The sequence below is a fragment of the Bufo bufo genome, chromosome 10, assembly GCF_905171765.1.
Source record: "Bufo bufo chromosome 10, aBufBuf1.1, whole genome shotgun sequence".
NCBI classification, from domain to species: Eukaryota; Metazoa; Chordata; class Amphibia; order Anura; family Bufonidae; genus Bufo; species Bufo bufo.
This window is the reverse complement of record NC_053398.1, coordinates 133609359-133631224: the sequence shown is the minus strand read 5'-3', so window position 1 is coordinate 133631224 and position 21866 is coordinate 133609359.

Below are 21866 nucleotides of genomic sequence, written 5' to 3'. Positions count from 1 at the left end.
ATTCTTGTACATAGGAGGCAGTATTATAGAAGTTATATTCTTGTACATAGGAGCAGTATTATAGTAGTTATATTCTTGTACATAGGAGCAGTATTATAGTAGTTATATTCTTGTACATAGGAGGCAGTATTATAGTAGTTATATTCTTGTACATAGGAGGCAGTATTATAGCAGTTATATTCTTGTACATAGGAGCAGTATTATAGTGGTTATATTCTTGTACATAGGAGCAGTATTATAGTTGTTATATTCTTGTACATAGGAGCAGTATTATAGTAGTTATATTCCTGTACATAGGAGCAGTATTATAGTAGTTATATTCTTGTACATAGGAGGCAATATTATAGTAGTTATATTCTTGACAATTTTCTTTTTATTAAAAAGAAGTAGGTAAATTACACAAGAGACCTTACATTATAGTGTCAAGACATGTAAGATATACATTGCATAGCCAGGGTGGATAGGCACATCCCACACATATATCTAGACAGTAAGAATAGTGCAAATAGACAGATCGAAGTCATAATGTGGAGCAAGTAAAGTATGACAAAACATCGCATATTAGGCCCTCGTGAAACATTATGAAGACATCTCTTGATCTTATATGACTGAATACATGCATCGGTCACTTGGTTATGGGGACATTTTATCTTGTTGGTGAACAGCAAGGCAACGGCCTCACTAAACATATATAACCATGAAGTAAATCTCTAAGCACGTCTTTAGAAAGTGTAAACTAGCCTGATGATGGAGGTAAAGTGAGGTAGTACGGAATGGAAGGGTCAAGTGACCTTTATTAAGCCACTGCCGTGTGTGACTGACGATAACGCAACCAGGGGTTCCACATTTTAGCATGTTTCTCATGTGTTCTATTCTCCCAACTAGCTAGTTCCTCTAGGCGTTGTATGAGATCCACCCTATTCATCCATTGAGAAAGAGTGGGGGGTTCTGCACTTAGCCACCTCTGAGGAATTATCAATCTTGCCGCTTGGATCAGTTGCGTGGCTAAGCTATTCTTAGAGGGGGAAAGAGCCTTGGTAGGTAACCATAGGAGAACCAACTCAGGAGACAAGGGTATCAACTTGTTTGTAATTGAGTTAATGGCTCTAGAAACTTTCTCCCAAAAAGGTTGAATCAGCGGGCAGGACCAAAAAATGTGTGATAATGTTCCCTCTCCATCTTTACATCTCCAGCACTGGTCACTGGGGCTAAGACCCCTGAGGAACAGCTGTCTCGGTGTCATATACCATTGGGTGAGTACTTTAAAAGAGTGCTCTTGTATTTTAACGCACCTGGAAAAGCCATGCGAATGTGCATATAACCTTAGAACCTCCGTCTCAGTGAAAGACCTGTTTAATTCTGACTCCCAAGTTTTCAGAAACAGAGGAGCGTCCCTAGCTTGGGGTGCATTTAAGCCGAGGTAAAATAGAGATATCAGCCTACTATGAGGTGAGCTGGAGGACAGAATTTTTTCGAACCACGTCTGATCTTGTTTATGGCTCTGTTTATCTATTAGGACCTTACTGACTGCCTTAAAATCCGCTAAGCCCAGAAAATTACAGGACTGCATGACCTTGTGAAGGGGATGATCAGCTGGTAGACTGCCTAGAGCAGCATCTAGATACTCTTTGGTGGTAAACTCACTCAGGGAATTCCACGCTGGTGAGGTATGTACTAGAGCAGGTCTTACTGCAAAAGGGGCTAGATCCGCTGGCATAGTTAGTGAGGGTGTTCCTAACAAGCTGCGGTCTTTATTGAGTTGTTTGATTACCATACTTGTGCCTTTAAGAAGTACATGGCTGTGGAGTGATGTGGAAGTCAGACCCCACAATGCTGCTCTCTGAGGTTGAGAGAGTTGTAGTGTCTCTAAAGCAGTACCTAACGTTGCGCAGTTAGGAATATGTAGTTGCATCCAGCGCCTAAGGTGGATAGCCCTGTAATATAACTGTACATCTGGTAGCGCAAATCCACCCTGAGTTTTCCTCAGAATCAGTCTATTATATGCTATCCTAGCTCCCCTCCCCCCCCACAGGTAAGTAGAAAATAATCTCCGGATCTGTGTAAAAAAGGAGGAGGGGAGGAAGACCGGCAGCATCTGCATGACATAGAGTATTTTGGGAAGCACAAAGGCCTTCAACAGGTTCTTCCTCCCCATCCATGAAGTGTATGGGATGCGAAGAGAACTTAGTAAGCGTTGTATGTCAGCTAATAGGGGGGTATAATTCAGCTTAAAAATGTTTTCCAGTTTAGACGGGATATTAATTCCCAGGTATGTGATGTGGGAAGTCTGCCAACTAAAAGGTGTTGTAACTTTAAGGGAAGACACATTGTTAGGTGGGGCTGTAATGTTCATAACCTCCGACTTGTTATAATTTACCTTATAATTAGAGACTGTGCCAAATAGCTTGAATAGAGAAAGGAGATGCGGGAAGGCCTCGACCGGGTTGGACACCATTACCAAGAGGTCATCAGCGTAGGCAACGTTGATGAATTCAATTGTATCTTTCTTGGCCCTAACCCCTCTTATGCCAGGGTGGTCTCTAATGGCCTGGAGAAGGGTCTCCATCACTAAAATGTATAGGGCAGGAGATAATGGGCATCCTTGCCGGGTGCCATTAAAGATGGGAAAGGAGGGTGATAGGGTGCCATTTACTCTAATTTTAGCACTTGGGTTGGTGTAGAGGGTCATGATAGCTTTTTGGAATTGTTCAGGTATACCGAACCTCTGCAAGGTCTTTTCCATGAAGCTCCATTTTACCCGGTCGAAGGCCTTCTCCGCATCTACACTTAAAAAGGTCAGGGGGGTACCATGCTTCTTTGCCCATTGGATTGCCGTGACGACTCTGCAGGAGTTATGGTTCCCCTCTCTTCCTGGTACAAAACCAGCTTGGTCAGGGTGGATCAATTTAGGAAGAAAGGAACTAAGGCGAGTGGCCAAAATTTTGGCCCAAACCTTTATGTCAACGTTCAAAAGAGATATGGGCCTGTAACTCCCGCAGAGCGTGTGGTCTTTTCCAGGTTTGGGCAGAATAGTCACGGTAGCTTCTAGCGATTGGGTAGGGAGATGCCCGCCTGTAAGGAGAGAGTTACACCAACTCGTGAGTTGTGGACATAAGATGTTAGCAAATTTCTTGTAATAACCTACCGGAAATCCGTCCGGTCCTGGGCATTTTCCCATGGGCATTGACCTCAGCACTTTCCCTACTTCTTCCTCCGTCACTGGGGCAATCAGTGTGGACCCCTCTGCGCTACTAAGATGGGGTAATTTTAAATGAGTCAGGAAGTCATCTATCACATTGTTTACAGTTGGATCTGGATTATTGGAGCCCTTATCTAGCCCATAGAGGCCCTGATAAAAAGTTTTAAATTCCGCTGCTATGTCCGCAGTTCTATGCAGTAATTTGCCATCTGAGGATTTTATACTGGGGATGAACATAGTGTCCTTCCGTTGTTTTATGAGTGATGACATCAATTTCGAACCTCTGTCCCCATGAGAGAAAAACCGAAACTGTGCATACTGATATGCTTTGGCGTGGCATATATTTAAATGGTCCTTCAGTTTCACCCTCATGAGGAGGAGTTCTTGTTGGATTTTCAAGGCTTTGGACCTCTTATGGGTTGCTTCAAGATCTGCAATTTGTTTGAGTAAGGAATGTAGTGTTTGCTGTCTCTCCCTTTTGATTTTGCAACCCAGGGCAATAAATTCTCCTCTTATGACAGATTTATGTGCTTCCCACACCGTAGACTGGGGAACCTCCGGGGGTTAAATTTTCCTCAAAATACCATGCCAATTTCTTTGACAACGCCTCTACCGCCTCTCTCCTGTCCAATAAAGTTTCATTAAGTCTCCATTGCTTACACTGGGGGGGTAAGCTGGAAATATGCATAACTAATGAAACAGGGGCATGGTCTGAGATTGTGATAGGGTCGATCACTGTCTGTTCTACCATGTCAATACAGGAGTTTGATATCAGAAGATAATCCAACCTTTTGTACACGTTGTGTGAAGCAGAGAAAAAGGTGTAGTCCCTGTCTGTGGGATGCGTCAAACGCCAGGCGTCAGTTAAGTTAGCATCAGCAATGTGAGCATTGATACAGCCCAAGGTCCTCTGTGTTTGCTGAGTGGATCCGTCCGAGGTGTCCATACTGGGATTCAGAGCCACGTTGAGGTCTCCACCTACAATACAGATCCCCTCAGCAAAAGCCTTGAGCACCTGCAAGGTCTGAGAGATCCATGCTTTCTGACCTCTGTTGGGACTATACAGGCTCGCCAGAGTTACAGGTTGGGTGCCTATTACTCCCTTTACAAAGATGAACCTGCCTTCGGCATCTGTCTGGGTGGCTGACATCTTAAAAGGTATGCGTTTTGCTATGGCAATGCCCACTCCCCTTTTGGCTTTGTCAAAGGTGCTGATGAACCAATTATTAAAATATCCCTTCTGGAGCGTGGGGACCTTCGTGGTTTTAAGGTGTAGCTCTTGAAAAAAGCATATGTCTGTGCGGTATTTCCTCAGCAGGCGAATAACTTGTGACCTTTTTTGCGGAGTGTTGAACCCCCTTACGTTAAAGGATGTACATTTAATCAGTGACATCTTTGCATGTATGAGACCCTCCCACCGTAGCCAGATATGATGTGCATAAGAGATTTGGAACCAACTAACTGAACCCAGCCATTATTCCTTACAGAACTTAGGAACATGGCCACATAACAGAACTTGGAGTGGGTACATCTGACAACTCCTAACAAGGAGCATACAGTCAGTATGCCGTCCACCCAGTTAATGCGCTGACACCAGGACTGCGCTAGTTTACCCCTGATGTATAGCATGTGGGGGGGACCTGACGGTCTTGTACCTAACATGGGAGACCAGCAGATCCAGCTAACCTGGTGCAGTACAATTGAATATCTGGATATCAAACCCATTATAAGGAACATGTAAATATGTTAATTACATGATAACATAATAACATAATAATATTGGGACTTGTAGTACCGGAGCATGGCATGAGCATGAATATCCGATTAAGCTCATATAACCCTGACAATACCGCAAATATATAAAACATTTAAAACATATAACATATGAATATTTGCAGGGCTGGCAAAACAGAGGAAAGATATTCGTAACAGTCCAGGCTCATTACTCACTGCTCGAGTTAGTATGACTCTAGGGCTCACTTCTATGCTTGAGAATCATGTGTCCCTGGCTCTGGGGCCCATCTTCCTCTTTGGTAAGGCTTTGGTCCACTTCTGTACCCCCGGCAGGTCCGGCAGTGGGATCCCGAACTCTGACGATGGCAGCCATGATGGGACGTCTAACGGGTCGGTCTGAAGTAGCTCCCACGCTGCAGCTAGATCTCCTGGAACCCGGATGGTGCATCTTCTGCCCCCGACCGCAAACGTGAGGCCAAACGGGAATAACCATTTGTATGGGGTCTTGATATGGCGCAGGTGCTCCGTCAGGGGTCGGAGGGCTCTCCTTTTGTTCAGCGTCGTTGGCGCCAGATCCTGGAACAACAGGATAGTAGCGCCCTCATAGGTGAGATTCTTCTTCTCTCTGGCCGCTCTCAGTATAGCAGCCGTATCTGTATACTTTAGCAGGCCGCAGATGACATCTCTGGGGTTTTTGCCTTCCCTTGGTTTTGGTCTGAGCGACCGGTGGATGCGCTCTATCTCAATGCCATCTGCGCTCTCTGATCCCAGGAGGCTGGTGAAGATGGCGGCCGCTGCTTCAGGTAACTCCTCATGCTGCAGCTGTTCCGGGAGGCCGCGCAGCCGAATATTTTTCCGTCTGCTGCGATTCTCTTGGTCTTCAATAAGAGAGAAGGCATTATCTAGTGAGTCCATACAAGCTGCTGTGTTATCTCCTAAAGCGCGGGCAAAAGTAATTATGGCTGCTTGGTTCCCCTCCAGCGTCTCCACTCGGTGCCCTATTTGTTTGATGTCTGTTTTAATTTCATGGAGATCGTGAAGTACTGGGGCAATCGCCGCTGAGAGAGCTTGTTGGAGGAATTTCTGTGAGATAGGGGCTCTGCCTGCTGGCTGTGGCCCATCTTCTAGCTCGCCGGTGACACTTTCAGTTTCTTGTGACCATTCGTCTGGTTCACGCGGCGCCATTTTAGCCGCCTCACACACCGCGCCGGAGGTCTTCTTTTGCAGGTACTTCTCCATATCTGAGGACCCTCTAACCGGTTTCGGAGAGTCGGTTTTATCTGTAGGGAAGTATTTGCCAACTTTCCCCATAATTTATTGGGTTATGGTGCGATATAAACCAGGTTGCTGGATTGCATGTAGAGGAGCTTCTCTTACATGCGTCTGCTCAGGTCAGCAGTCAGACTCCGCCCCTAGTAGTTATATTCTTGTACATAGGAGCAGTATTATAGTAGTTATATTCTTGTACATAGGAGGCAGTATTATAGCAGTTATATTCTTGTACATAGGAGGCAATTTTGATTAAAAAACAAAACAAATACAATTAATTGAACCAAAATTCTCCATCAGTTAAAAACAGAAATCAAAGTCCAGCAATTAAGAGATGCAGGATTATAATGGGTCAATCAATGAATAATAACTTAGTCCAGCAATAGAAAAAACCCTTATGAAAAATGATATATAATTTTAATAATGATCATACATGAATGACAAAACAGAAATCACATTCAGAGTTCATACAATTATTTCTCCATTTTGGAAAACACAATAATTTTTTTTTAAAGGGGTTCTGCACTTTCATTTAACTGATTATCTATCCTCTGGGTAGATCATCAGCTTCTGATCGGCGGGGGTCCGACACCCGTACCCCCGCCGATCAGCTGTTTGAGAAGGCAGCGGCGCTCCAGCAGCGCCGCGGCCTTCTCACTGTTTACCGCCGGGCCGCTGGCCCACTGACGTCACGACTAGTATCAACTAGCGTGGGCGCGGCTAAGCTCCATTCAAGTGAACAGGGCTTAGCCGAGCCCACGCTAGTTGATACTAGTCGTGACGTCAGTGGGCCGGCGGCCAGGCCGTAAACAGTGAGAAGGCCGCGGCGCTGCTGGAGCGCCGCTGCCTTCTCAAACAGCTGATCGGCGGGGGTCCCGGGTGTCAGACCCCCGCCGATCAGAAGCTGAAGTGCAGAACCCCTTTTAACTTAGAGTCCACTCCTGTTGAAGAAGGGGGAAAAAATAATAATATATATAATGCAAACTGAAAAATGATATAATCATTTTAATCCAGAGATACATTTCTCCATAACTGTCTGTTTTTATGTTTCCTCTTAATCTCTAATGATCTTATCCACCTGAGCTGAGACACTATTTGGCTGACTGCGGTCATGTATTGGAAGGCCTCACTGTGTAGAGATACCCAGGTTCTTGTATGCCAATGATTTGTACTTAATGGTGGTTATTATCACATACATTGTTCCCCTGTCTATATTAGTAGATGGAACACCATAGATAATTTCAGGATATTTCAGGGACTGCAACCTTGAGATCTTTAAGTTGTCAGAGACTTCCCTCCATATTTTCCTCCCTCCCCAGCACTTCCTATCTGACTGAGTCAAGTATTTTAGGTTTCCTTTTACAAAGAGCCTCCCATGTAGTGACAACCAGGCATTGTCATACAGTTTAGCGGGGAGTCGTTTCCCATTGAGGAACCTAAGACTTTCCTGAATTGTGGTGGTCGAACAATCATTTAGAGCAAGTGGAGAGCAAAAGAAATCCCTACATATCTTAAAGTATAGTTCTTTCCTTGTCTTACTTCCTATGAAAGACTTATCTAGCCTCCACTTCCTGACGCACTTCAGGGCATAGTCCAGATACTGGGGGAGGTAGTCCTGCGTCCATCGATTCCTCTTGAGACTGCTGCCTCGTACCCAAGATTCTGCAAAAGGCAATATCCAGTCCCTGACACTATTTACCCACAGAGGACTATTATTTGAGTCCAAGTCACCATCAAAATTTACTTTTAGAAACATGGAGTCAAAAAACACCCTTGGATTTATCATATCCAGCCCACCCTCTCTCCTCTGTAGATACGTTATACCCCTCTTTATCAGGTTCAACCTGTTTCCCCATAACATTTGAAAGAACAGGCTAAAGAGCCTAGCTGAGAGAGATTCTGGCAAAAGGGAAAATGACAGATATGTACAAGAAGACAGGAACCAGGTAAGTTCTTCAACATTTTAACCTTTTCTCTATAGGTCAGCCTCCAGTTCTTCCATCGCTGAATCTTTGCATTTCCGGCTTCCAATTTTTCTTCCCAATTTATCCTGGCATTATCATCCCTCCCAAATTTAACCTCTAAGATCTTAATATGGGTGGAGGCTTTTCACTAATTGTGGCAGATCAAACTCTGGAACAGAATTCAGTGTCCAAAAAGCTTTACTATTTTCAAGGTTGACCAGAGACCCTAAGGCCTCTGAGTAGCTTCTGATGGCTGCAGACAACATCTGCACCTCACGAGGTCCAGATATCACCACAGTAACATCATCCGCATAGGCTACAACACTCAGAGGCAAGCACTGGGGGACCAGCACACCCCGAAAATCCCACTCCTGCAGTGACCTCACAAATGGGTCTAAGGCAAATACATACAGCAGCGGACTCAACGGGTAACCCTGTCTCACCCCTGCCTCAACCCTGAATGTGTCATTCTGCCAACCATTGACCAAAGGAAAGCTCTCTGCCTCTCTATACAAGGTTTAAAGCCAATCAATAAATTGTCCTGGAATACCGTACTTTGACAAAGTGGCCCATAGATACTCATGGTCTACTCTATCGAAGGCTTTAGCCTGGTTAAGACCAATAACATATCTCCCACACCAAAGAGCTTTACATCTCTCATACATCTCGCTTATCGAGATGACTGCTCCAGAGATGTTCCACCCCTTTTACTGTGCCGAACTGACAGCCTGCCAACAGTGCCCGGGACAAACAGACTAATCTAGAGAACAGAATTTTTGCCAGAATCTTCCTGTCAACATTCAAGAGGGCAATTGGCCTCTAGTTCTTGATGTCACTAGGCTCCTTACCTTTAGACAGCAGAATTAACGAGGACACCCTCATGGACGGAGGCATCAGGTGGTTTTCTAGACAATTTTTGTACACGTCCACAAGGATTGGAGCTAAGTGGTCTCTGAACTTCTTATAAAATTCTGTTGTTATACCATCTGGACCTGGTGCCTTCTTCAGATGTAACTGATCAATGGCCACTTTAACTTCCTCCACCGTTAATTCTGCTGTTAAAGGAGAAAAGTCCACATCATTAGTATCAGGGCCTGAAGTTGCCTCAAAAAATTGTCATCTTTTCTTTATCCAAAACCTTCTTCTGAAATAAGTCAGCATAGTAAGATCTCACCACCCCCAGGATACCCTCCCGAGATTCCTGCAAAACGCCCTGGGAGTCAGTGAGACCTGTGACCACTTTGTTGGCAAAACGCTCCCGGCAGTTCTCAAAGGGATCAGGTGACCCTAAGGACCCATAATCCTGTTCAAAAACCAGGGAGGTGTATCTGCTGTACTGATACTGCCTTATCTCAGATTTCAGTTGGTCAATCCTTTGTTGGTCCCCCCCATCTGCCGAATATAGTGACTCCAATTCTTTCCGCAGCTTGAGATACTGGCTATACTTACTCTTCCGTCTTTTAACTGACAGTCTCTTTAAGAGGGATCTGATCTCATCCTTAACATCCTCCCACCAGTCCGCCATGTTTTCATAAAAATCCACTCTCTCTAGCTGATCTTCAAGAAGGGAGTGGATGCAGCTCTGGACATAAGAATCATCCAAGAGACTGGAGTTGAGTTTCCATAAGCCTCTCCTCACATCAGAGCGCTTGGTGGCTCCCAAACAGAAAGACAAGGCCACATAGTCAGAATAAGGGACAACTTTTTCCCTCCTCTCACTAATATTTCCGGAAGGACTCACCAGAGCTAAGTCTATCCGACTGCTTCTGCCAGCACAAGAATAGGTAAACTTTGGCTTTCTACCACCACACGCAAACACAGCGGAGAGGCCAGCCTGAAGAATCATCCTGTTTAGGACCTTAGAGTCTCTAGTAAGGGGTCTGCCAGTAGGTCTGTCACTTGGTGTCATAACAGCATTAAAGTCCCCCACCATAACCACAGGAACAGATGTGAACAGGTATGGCTTTACCTCATTAAAAAGGTCAATCCTCTCAGTCACTGTCTGTGGACCATAAATATTGATGAGCCGGAGCCTTCTACCTCGGATAGTAACCTCCAGGACTAGACATCTTCCCATCGAAACCTCAGTTAATCTATGTATGGTCAAATCACTGGTGTTAAACAGTATGGAGACCCCAGCATATGGTTCCAAAGCCAGTGACGAGAAAGAAGGACCAGACCGCCATTCTCTCTCTGCCTCTCGTACAAGTCCCAATGTATTTAGATGGGTCTTCTGAAAGAAGATGATATCTGCATCAAAATACTTCAGATGTTCATACACAGAATGCCTTGTTCTCCTTATTTTCATACTATTCACATTACTTGAGATGACTTTAAGGTAAAGATCAGCCATCAGAGTAAGACAAAGTACAAAAAACAGAGAGACTGACCCCATCATCATAAATCAGAGTCTGAACACTTCTGCTGACCACCACCAGTTTCCATGTCTGAATCATACTTTTGCTCAACTTGAATGGGTCTTTTTTTTTTTTTTTTAGGGAGGATCATCATTTGGGTCCCAATCATACTCAGACATCATACGCTTTAACTCACTCTCCATTTCTGCCTCTGCATCTGACTCAGACAAGACACTAAATCTATTGGCGGTCATTGTCCCATCTGGTCTACTGTCCACTTTCACCTTACTTTGCTTTTGGACAGTGGTCCACTCACCCTCAGGCTTACGGCTAGACTTATCTATCTTCTTTCTTTTAGACTGCTTATTTTCCCCAGTGGCGGACACTAGAGCAGAAGAAGAGGAAGCCTCTGAGTCTACACCCTGTGTGACTACTTCCATGTTCCCCTCATTGATTTCTGACTCGGGTTGGGTTTGTGTTGGATCACTGTGTGGTACATCCTGTTGAAACTGTGTCCCTGTCGGTACTGACCCTGACATCATCGCGCCCTCTTCTTGGTCATCTGTCCCTGCTAGAAGGTCATCGTCTGGAAAGTCTTTGCAGATGTTATGCCAGGCGTCAGGACAGTCCTTGTGGGGATGACCAATCTTACCACACAAATTACATCTAATGACCTGGCAATTTGCACTTACATGACCAACTTCTCCACATAGGTTGCACTTCACCATGGTGCACACACTCGCCAAGTGACCAGTCTTCCCACACTTAAAGCACTTTCTAGGCTGACCCGCATAGAAACATACACCCTTCTCCTGGCCAATGAAGAAAGAATTGGATGTTGGGTTATATTTTGGTGTTGATGAAGCTTCACCAAAACCCTCCACCCCCAGTCCAGATACCGTCTTCATCCCTGGTCTTAGTGAGTTCTAACATAAGGTCACAATGTCTCCTCAGCCAAACTACAATGTCCTGGTGGGGAACCGACTCATTCCAGAAAATGATGGTGACATTAACAGTATCTGGCTTAGAAATGGGGATAAAACTGAACTTATTCCAGCCCTCTTCTTCTCTGAACCTGGTGAAGCTAGCCCAGAAACGGTCCAAGTCAGACATGAGCTTAAAACTGATGTCATAGCCTTGCCTGTCTGGGAGGTTTATCATGGCCATGATGTTGGATGGCAGGAAGCCCATTTGCTTACATAGCAGCTCTCTGATAACATGCCTCCTATCGGGCAGCTCTTCCTTGGCACCTCTATGCCTGAACCTGACCACGTTCCTCCTCTTGAAAGCCTGGCCGGAATAACTGGTGTTTGATGTCAATGATGGTGAGTCATGGCTCCAGGCATTCCCAGAGGAGGTGTGACCAGGTTTACTATCCTACCGTCCTTGTGAGCCCTGTACTAGGGGGTTCTTGTGCTGTCTGCGTAACTAATGGGGGGACTCCTGTGCATTAGACTGGACTGTCCCCTCCCCACCATCAGTGTCACCAGCATTCACAGAGGGACCACAGACTGGCCCGGTTCCCCAGATGATCCCAGATCCCACACAGACTGTGGTGCACTCTCCCCTGATGCATCATTATCACACACAGAGTCAGCGGTATTATCACAGACTGAATCCGCAATATCAGACACATGAATTTCCTCACAGTCCTCAGCAGTACAGTCCTCCACAGCACAACCCTGGGGGTCCGGCTCAGTAATGGCAGTCTCGTGTGCTTCTGCACCACTACCTTCTGGTAGGAGTCGACAGTGCATCTGCACAGTGCTGCCCCCTGATGCTTGTGCTGTCTGCACTGCTACTACAGGGTTACGTTCAGGTAAGAGTCTACTGTCCTCCTGCAAAGTAATGGATGCTGGGACTTGTAGTCTCGTGGTAGGGACTGCTGCAGGTGCTTGCTGGTGCTGGATGCTTGTTTCCCCTCTGTACAAAGTTCCTTCATTAAAGGAGAAACTTGCTGGCTGCAGTAATGGTCTTACATGGGACTGCAGGACACCATTTTGGAAAGAGTCAAAACTCTGCTGGTTCCTGAATGTTTCAACACAGAGTCCATCTCCCTTACGGCGTCAGTGAGCTATATGGCCATGGAGCTCAGCTTGCGGTCATGCAGCTCCTGAAGGTCAGGGTTTGCTGCCTTCAGCTTGTACATGCAGTCTATCTGCTTCTGAAGCTGCAGTTTTTCTTCAGAGTCTCCATTCTCTGCACCAATGCTGGGATCTCATCAGCCAGGCAGAGCTCAGATGCACGCTCTCCCCCTCTAGCAGACTGTTCATTGCTGGGTATTGCAGGCTGTGGACTCACAGGATGGCCTCTCACATGTGTAGTAGTTGTTCGGGCTTTTTTCTAGCCCAAGCCTCTGGTTCGGACTTGCTGCGGCTGCCGTCACTGCAGTGGGTGCACAATCTCCAGATTGGGGACCGGCTCCCAAGTTTTTTCCAGTGGCTGCACCGTGAAACCTTCCTGCTTTTCCATCTTTGGTCTCCACCACACTTTTGGCAACTTTTTTGCTGCTGCTCCCAGATCTTGTACGGTCAGATGGTATCAGGACATTTTTTTTTTTTTTTTTAAACATATTTTTATTAATTTTTTGCCACAAAATTACAAATTTAACTGTAGTACACAACTTACATAAGTTTACATATACACTTGTGATCAAGACAATTGTGTAATACAGATCATTTCAGTATTCCAAGCATCTATCCCTCCCCTCCCCCCTCCCTAAATGAACAAACCCACAGTGCAAATTAACAACCCAAATGGGTTAATAGAATACTATCCTTCTAAACTTAGCTCATGTTTCATACCATCACTATCACTTTAGTTAATTTACTTTGTGTATATAACCCTTGTGCTATCCTAGCCCCATGCCTTTGTTTATATCAAATCCCTTGTGTCATTTTCTGAAAAAAATGCCATTATAAACGCGAGCCATTTTGCTTGATATCTTTTTGTGGCTTTCTGGCCTTCCCTGTCTGCTTCCCATTTATCTGCCAGTATGCACTTCTTTGTAGGACATTTTGTTTTAAGGCTTTGCTGAATCGTTTGTCTTTCCAGAGAAGTTCTTCTCTGTCTGCATGGGGAAGGGGTGGGCTGCAATGGAGTCTGCTTCACCTCCTGCAATTTCTGCTGGCCTCTTGCTTCAGAATATTCCTGCACTTTGGTTTTTCCTTTAGGATGCTGCACATTCACACTGGCAGGTGGATTCACCGCACTCTTACTTAAAGCTGCTTCTTTCTTCTTTGCTGTTACTTTCTTCCCATTCTGGTTTCTTGATGCACTAGGACTGCTGACACCATGACTTGTGAGATTCTGCACATTCATGTTCTTCAGTAGAACTTTGGGATTTTCATCCACAGATTGAGAGGACTGGGAATTGTTTCCCAAATTAGGCCTTCGAGCCTGGACTTTGCCTGGGGAGCATCCCTGCCCAGGGTGGCCCCTCCCTGGGCTTGCTCCAGACATGAGGAGTGCTACTGGGACACAACCTCTCAGCTAGGAGGCAGTATTATAGTAGTTATATTCTTGTATATAGAAGGCAGTATTATAGTAGTTATATTCTTGTATATAGAAGGCAGTATTATAGTAGTTATATTCTTGTACATAGGAGGCAGTATTATAGTAGTTATATTCTTGTATATAGGAGAAGTATTATATTAGTTATATTCTTGTATATAGAAGTGTAATAGTAGTGATATTCTTTTACATTATAGCCATATTTTATTTGTATTATGCCATCTTCTCACCCCCATTGGTAGACATAGCTATTCTTGTCCAATGGATGAACCAGAATAGGACATATATTTAATTTAATATATGTTCATTTACAGAACGGACATGCATATGAAAAAAAAAATGTGGATAGCACACGGATAAAAATAAGATTGTATGTATGGGGCCTATAATGTATGATACATTCACTGTACAGCAGCAAAAACTATAAACTGTATGACCGCATTGGCCTTGCAGTGCATGGCAGCATTAAAGGAAGTCTGTCACGTCATTTTCGCCTATATAACTTACAGCATTGCCCCACAGAAGCATTCCAAACATATCTGTGTGTATTCCGTGTCTAAGAAAATCACTTATATTTTGCTGAAAAACAACTCAGAATAAGGGCTTTTCCTGAACTTGGAATAAAGACACAACGTTTTCTGTCGGCCAATGCTGTTAGTTATATTGGTGAAAATGATGTGACCGTGTCCCCTTAATATACAACAAAGATCAACATTGTCCCCTATAATGTCACAAAATTTTTAAACAACTTGCCCTTTATAATAAATATTGTGCCTTTTTTACATTAGAAAACTGGTGTAAACCCTTAGTAAATGACTTCCAGTGTATGGAAAATGTGCATGCTGCTGCAGCCAGTCTTTAGCCTGTATTACACCAACAGATTATCTGACAGATTTTCTGACCAATCATTGGTCAGAAGGCCGTTTACACACACAGATCTTTTGTTATACACACTGACTATTGGTCTGATTGGACATAAATTGGTCAGATAATCTGTTGGTGTAATAAGTTTGACTATTTTTCAGTGATGCAATCACGGCATAATATTTGGGCTGACAGGGTTTGGGTGCTAGGATGGCTTTTTAGTCCCAGTCCAGTCCTGTATACTATTAATATAACTGTGACCGCTCTTGGGGGGAGGGGGGGGGGGGTTTTACAGTAAAACATGTGACTACTAATAGCTTATTTGTCTATCCAATTGATTAACCACTTCATTACTGCCTTACCATCCTCTCCAAGTGATAAACTGAGTAATTATTGAGGTGTCTTTCAAATTTTCTACTTGTACATCTCAAAAGCGACAGCAGTCATTGCATCATCCTAATAATTTGTGCTTATTGATTTTCTTTTTCTTTCTATTTTTTTTCTTTCCTCCTCACAAAGTTCTTAAAACATTTAAGCAGGGCTCTTTAAAGGTCAATGATTTCTGTGAAACATGACCCAGTTAGAGCGCAGTTCAATGAGGGGCTGTTGCAGACTGCTCCCAATAAAGAATTATTGCAAGTCACCCAGCCTATTTGCTCTTGGCATTTTTGTTTTATTTATTTTTATTTTTCATTTTTTCCTGAGTATTCAGTAAATTTGTATCCATCAGCTTTATCCCTAGCTCGTTTTTATAATTTATGGCGTTCCTGTGACAATAATGCAGCTCAAAAGAGAAGGTTACAGAGCATTTTATTTATGTTCTGGGATTGGTATAGAGAAGGACTGTTTCCTCTTTGTAACCTGACCCTGACCCTGAAAGGCCATGCTATTTAGTCTATGAACCCTAGGCAAGGGGGATTCTGAGTTAAAGAAAAAAATATATATATATTTTTCTTATGTCCAAAAGACCATCTCCTTGTCCAGACCATATCTGAGGTGACAGATGTTCAGTTTCACCATATTATAATATTATTATTATTATTCCTACTGGCCATCTTCTTTGAGACTACCCACCTTAGAAGACCACTTTCCAATGCAATTTTGTAGTTGTGCAACTTTTTCCTGGAAGATATTATTTTTTGAGAAATTTAAGTTGCACAAAATTGTTGTGGCTGATTTTGTTTTTTTCTTTTATTGTCATATTCTACTTCCTCTGACACCTCTGCTTTTGAAGCTGTAAGTTCAGAGCTCAATGGGTGTTCCCTGTGAAGTTGCTCTCAATGCTTTAGCATGTGAGTGCTCTCCCCTTCCACACGCTGCTCACATGGTTGTGCAAACAAAATGCAACACTGACTTCTCTATAGGGGAATATAACGTGCCGTGTAAGAATAATACTAACCTGTTCTGACCATAGGTTCCTCTACAACAAGAAGAGGGGATAATTCATGACTGCACTACTAGTAGACACAGGGTTTTAGGGTTCATTCACACGTTGCAGAACGGATCTGGACCCATTCATTTTCAAAGGGTTCGTATAAGATGCGGACAGCACACACTAGCTGTCCGCATCTGCACTTCCGCGCCGCAAAAAATAGTGTCCTATTCTTGTCTGCAGACACGGACAAGAAAAGGCATTTCTATTAAAGTGCCGGCCGTGTGCGGTCCGCAAAATGCACATGGCTGGTGTCCATGTTTTGCGGATCTGCAATTTGCGGACCGCAAAACACTTGCGGACGTGTTAAATTACCCTTTTTTGGAGCTGTTCCGTCAACCTGCACACAGCCCTACGTAGGGTATGGTAATTATATATTTTTTTTATTATTATGTGTAATGATTTCCTTGCTACAACGATGCTTCTATCCTGTGCCCGTCACTGCATTGATATCCCATTCACTTTACAATAGAAGTGCCACAGTAATGCACCATCCTACATCTCCTCCCTTATCTCTGTCCACCACCTGACCTGTTCTCTACATTCTGCCATACTCCATAATCTAAACCTCCCACTGCCATCTCCAAAACTTTTCTCATGCTGCACCAGTTCTCTGGAATGTGCAAACCTCCGGACAAGCCGATTAAATACCAACATGCATTGTATGGAATCTAGTGGCCTTGCAGAGAAAGTTGCATTTGCAGAGGCTTAGGTTAATTTGGGTGGGTTGTTTGTTGTCCCAAGCTAATAAATCCATATGCTCTAAGGATTAATATGGAACAGTGTTATCCAATGGAGATTAGCTAGAAGGAGAACAGTAATTTATGACTGTACTATTAGGAGATAACCACTTGAAATATGTATATGTAATATTTGGATAAAAATATATTCACTTTATATAGCAGCAACATTCCCATCTCCTTAAACTTCACAAACTTTCATTTGTGTTCACTGGATTAGGCTTAAACTATTTTGTAACACAAATCAACGTTCCCTCATGTGCAATGATCTCCAGCACTTCAATATATTATGGCTACTAATTCCGCCTGCAATCCTGAGCCAAGCAGTGTGGGGTGACAGTTATGTCAAATGAATACATCACAATATATGAAACCACACTTACAATTTGACTGAGGTACTTCCAGCCTGAGAGAAGGAGAGATTTATCAATGCAAACTTAATAACATCTATCTGAATGTAACTAAAAATCAATATTTCATTACCAAATTGTTAGTGAGAATGAAGAAAAATTGCACAAGTCGGGCAGTTTGGTGGGAGAGAGGCATCAGGAGTTCAATTCGAAGACTGGATGATTCATGAGATCCTCTACGAGTAGAAGGGTGAAGGAAGATCGAGGTGAAAATCTTGAAGAGTCCCTGTCTGCTGACCTTGACAGGCAAAAAAAAGACCCATCTGTATTATAAGCTATTGCCAATTTACAACAGAGATAAAAGAAAATAATTCTATTAATCACTGAAATGCAGACACTGAAACGAGATTGATGACAATCAAAAATGAAGAGGAAACCAATAGAGACATTGGACATATGGACGTTCTTAAAGATGTGAGCAGTGCTTCCCACCACCTCTGGTCATACTGTTTATTTCCCTCAATTTGTCTGCGCAATTACTGGTTGCTACAGCCACAACACATTAAACTGCATGGCCGTCCTCTGGACAGTGATACAGGTTATTACTGCGGTGGGGCATTGGAGATGATATCCCCCTGCCCTGCCATTCACTCTCATAGGCCACATGCACTAGGCCTGAAGAGGATGGTGCGCCAACCTTATCATCATTCATCTGCCTGAGCCAAGATTCTAGCACTCAGGAAGAGTCCAGTGTCCTGCACCACATCACAGATTACATGAAATGGGAGCGAGGTGATTATATGATTTTGTTGTTTTCCATTTGGGAGGCATACTATTGGCCCACTAAAAGGGGTTGTTGTTATTATTATTGAGAGGCACTATAGTGTGTTTTACTACTTTGGGGACACTGTAGGAGGGCATTAGTATCACTGGGGGCCCTATGGAGGGGGGCATTTTTACTACTGGTGCACTCTATGGGATTTTTATTACTACAAGTGACACTATAGGGGGCTCTCTTACTTTTGTGGCCACTATAGAGGGTCATTATTACTGGGATGGGGACACTAAGGTGGATTTTACTACTCTTGGGGGCCCTATTGGGGGCATTAGCACTACTGGGGGAACTTTTTTGCAATTGGGGCACACTATGTGGGCTTAATAACTACTGTGGAACACCATGGTGGGTGTTATTACAACTGGGTAGCATTAGTACTACTGCGGGCACTATAAGGGGGATATGCTACTGAGGCATACAGTGGGGTTTAATACTACTGAGAGCATTATAGGTGGCCTTTATAACTACTGAAGGGCACGACAGTGGACTTTATTACTACTGTGTGCACTATGGTGAGCTTTTTTTTAAATACTGGAGCAGTATTGTTGGCTTTAATATTACTGGGGAACTATAGAAGTCATTAGTTCTACTTAGGACACTATAGAGAGAATTATTAGTACAGGGGGAATTATGTTTGGCTTTATTACTACTGGGGTACTATGGAGAACATCATTACTAGTATGGGCAGAATGGGGTGCATTATTATTACTGTAGGTGAAGAATTACTACTAAGGGCACCCTGGAACAGTATCAGCTTAGCACAAGTATTTTTGGGAGACACTGTACAGCACTATTATTGTCAGGGGCACTATTTGCTGGGTGGAATTATTTTTGAGTGCATTGTGTGGCAATAATTATTGATGGTAGCACTATCTGTCGGGTACTAGTATTTTCAGATTGAATATCAGGTTTCTGCAGTATGGTATTGGGAAGCACAGCAGGTGTAGTATTTTTGGCTGTCAGGGTAGGGTTTTCACAAGGTGCGGAGGATGATGGAAAAGTAGGAACCTAAAATGTCTGTGTGACAAACTCTGCAGAGATGAGAGGGGGCTGAAAGAAGTCATCATGGTGGTCTGAATGTAAAGGATAAGAAAAGACAGTGTCTATATCAGAGGAGACGTAGTGCTGTATTCTCCTAAATGTTTGGCAGCGCAGAATGTAATTTGCACAGTAATGGTTATCCTTCATGGGTCCTAATGTGGCATAATTTTGACTGGAAGATTAGCACTGCATGCTGCGCTATTTTTATGCCAAATCTACCTACATATGTCTAAAGCAGGCTTGTACCATGCCCTGCTGTAGGCTGATAGCTGTAGGTTGTTCAGGCATGCTGGGAGTTGTAGTTTTAACAGCCGGAAGACCGCAGGTTGAGCATGTCTGGTCTAAAGTATCTATCTAGCTTATATTAGCTTATATATGTAGTGCCCTGACGCAAGGGGACTATGGACTTTTGTGGACATTTGCCCTTCTGATACTGCGCAAAGCCATCAACTCACTACTTTAGTGCACTTTGAAGGGTTAACTTGCACTATGATTTATACTGTTGTTTACACTTTTAAAAAATGCAGCTCAACGATGCGGAGACATTATAAATCTTTTACAGTTACTATATGGGACTATGCAAAGTTTTGGAGGGAAAACAGACACACTAACCTGTTGACTATCTGGTTCAGCCCAGTTATTTACATTCTAAGACTGTTTATGTCTGGAAAAACTGCTTAGTCATTCCCATAGGCTGGTATTGAAACTGTGTACAAGTCTATGACAGACTAACATTGCATAATTGTTTCTGTTTAGGCTGCAATTCTCCACTCCACCCTTCCCACTAGAATGTTCTAATTCAGTTAGAAAAACTGTATATAAGGAGGGCATTCAGATTCCCTAATTTATAGGGACCAGTTTTTAGCAGAAGAGATTCTGAAAGACTACAGGAGTGACCAGAAGAAGATGGTGAGAAGGGGATACCCTGCCACAGGCTGCCACTGTGGCTGAGCCAAAGACCATGGGCTACCAGCTTTTTGGCCAGTGTGCCAGCCTTCTGAGAGAGAAGGGGTGCACCACGCCTCACCATGCCTTCCGGAGAGCAGCAACATATAGTAGCATACCATTCAAACCACCCCAAACCTGGCCATTGCATACATATTTATCTGTTTTATCTTTTGTATCTTGTATCTCATATATATCTATGATCTATATATCTTACTGTATGCCTTTATATCTACAGATCTGTCTCTCATATCTATCTATCTATCTATCTATCTATCTATCTATCGAATATCTATATATCTCATATCCGCAATATCTATCTGGCTATCGACTATCTATCTAGCTAGCTATTTCATATCTGTCTGCTTGTCTGTCCATCTCTCATATCTATTTTTCTCTCAGATCTATTCATCCATTCATCTATCCCAGGCATGCTCAACCTGCGGCCGTACAGCTGTTGAAAAACTACAACTCCCAGCATGTCCAAACAGCCTACAGCTATAAGCCTACAGCAGGGAGTTGTAGTTTTACAACAGCTGGAGGGCCGCAGGTTGAGCATTCATGATCTATCCAAATGCTTAATCCCCACAATGCTCTATAAATAGAAGACAGTACAGTTAGGCCACTTTCACACTAGCGTTTTCAATTCCCCTATTGAGATCTGTCATAGGGTCTCAATAGCGGAAGAAAACGCTTCAGTTTTGTCCCCACAAAAATGAACGGAATTAACCAAAATGCATTCCGTTCCGTTTGGTTGCGTCCCCATCGCGGACAGAAAAATGCTGCAAGTAGTGTTTTTCTGTCCGCTATGTGGTGCGGAGCAAGACTAATCCGTCCTGACACAAAATGTAAGTCAATAGGGACAGATCAGTTTTCTCTGACACAATAGAAAACGGATCCGTCCCCCATTGGCTTTTCATGGTGTTCAAGACGGATGGCTATAGAAGACATAATACAACTGGATCCGTTCATGACGAATGCATGCGGTTGTATTATTGTAATGGAAGCGTTTTTGCAGATCCATGACTGATCCGCAAAAAACGCTAGTGTGAAAGTAGCCTTACATAAAATACTGGTCAGCCTTTCTGCCAATAAACCATCTTCCCAGCTGCAGGGCTGAGGTTAGACAGGATGTGATACGTCAGTAAATCACTTTGTACACCAGTCTAATCTATATAAATTTTTTGGCTGAAATGCTGGGGAAATATAGATGTAAAGACACTAGTATTTCTATTACAGGGATATTGATTTGAGCTCAAGACTTACAGCTTCAATCTAGAGCTCCGCAGGCTGTGAGAGCTTTATCAGATCTTTATTTTTGCATAGTTTTCTCCATGAGTCTTTGATCTGAATTATTTTTATATCACATTCCTAGAAGAGGTAAAAATGGCATAAACCTGGAGTAGCTCCTAAAAAAGATGACATTGTGTGATGTGTCCTTTGATTATTGATATAGTAAATAGTGATTAATAACCCCCTTCTAATGTCTCAGCAGCATTTATTAAAGGGTTGGCATCGGATTAGGAAAACATGGCTACTCTCTTCCAGTGCTGCTGTTGTCTGTGGGTCGTCTGTGGGTCGTGTGTTGTGCTCAAGTGAATGAGACTGTTTTGCAATACCAGA